The sequence below is a fragment of the Nannospalax galili genome, unplaced genomic scaffold (assembly GCF_000622305.1).
Source record: "Nannospalax galili isolate Female #2095 unplaced genomic scaffold, S.galili_v1.0 scaffold189, whole genome shotgun sequence".
Taxonomy (NCBI): Eukaryota; Metazoa; Chordata; class Mammalia; order Rodentia; family Spalacidae; genus Nannospalax; species Nannospalax galili.
Window position 1 is genome coordinate 4,211,036 of NW_008360331.1, and position 1,241 is coordinate 4,212,276.

Here is a 1,241-nt window from a genome sequence, read left to right on the forward strand (position 1 = left end):
TTTTTGGTGACATTAAGACGGCTTGGGTCTGCCCACTTTTGGAAGTGGTATCATCCTGGTCCTCACCACTGCTCTTTTCCCAAATAAGAAGCCAAAACAACCAACAGGGTCATTTGTGGTCTCCTGGGCTCAACTCCCCACTAGATCACACACAAGATTAGTGTTATGGATGGATGGCATCACCTCCCTCTAAATTCATATGCTGAGGTCCTAATCTCAAGTACCTCCGAATGTAACCTTATTTAGAAATAGGCTCTTTACAGAGGTAATAAAGTTAAACTGAGATCAGAAGGATGGGCTCCAATCCAATACAGCTAATGTCTTTATAAAAGAATAGATTTGGACAGAGTGGCATTTACAATGGGGAGATGATGTGTAGACACAGGGAAAAGAGCATCTACAAGTCAAAGATAGAAACCCAGAGCAGACCTCCCCTCACTTCCTGCCAACCAACCCTCCTAGTGACACTTGATCTTTAATGACTAGCTCCGGAACTCCAAGACTGTAGACTTCTGTTCAAGTCTGCAACCCCATTTCTGGGGTTTTCATGACTACAGTTAGATTGGGGAAAAAAGTTCTACTAACTTCCTTATGTATCTTTGTTCTAAATCTAGAAAATGCCGAAACAATGAATCTAATTCATTCCCAGGCTTTTTGTTGTTGCTTTGTTTGGGGTCAGGGTCTCACTTTATAGGCCAGACTGGCCTCAAACTTCCATTCCTCCTGCCTGAACCTTCCAAGTCCTGGGATTAAAGGCCTGTGCTACCATATCCAGCTATTAAACCAGTCTTGAGAAAAAGTAAGTAGATGGAAAGAGATTATATCTTTTAATAACCAAAGATTCCTAACTTCTAAGCACAGACTTGGGCTTTGTCAATTATTTTGCTAGCTGTATCCTCCTGTTTACTTCCCTATTCCAGCCAAACTCATAGCAGACTTTGTAGAGACAACTAATTATTTACTTCCTTAGCTCTTAGTATTTTAGGCCAAGAGAAGAAATGGAATATTGGTTTTGTACCAGTCTTTTAAAGACTATTGTCTCATTCAATTTTAGTTCCTACAGGGTTTATACTGAGTTCAATATTATATAACTGCATTAATTCGACTGGGAACCTAAAAATTTACAGCCACTTTTGAAAGAGATGTATCGTTGCTCTGGAAATTGTTACTGAATATGTTAAAGCTGTAATGAAATGATTCTTCTAATCATGTGGTTATTAAATTTAAAAAATTCAATTAAA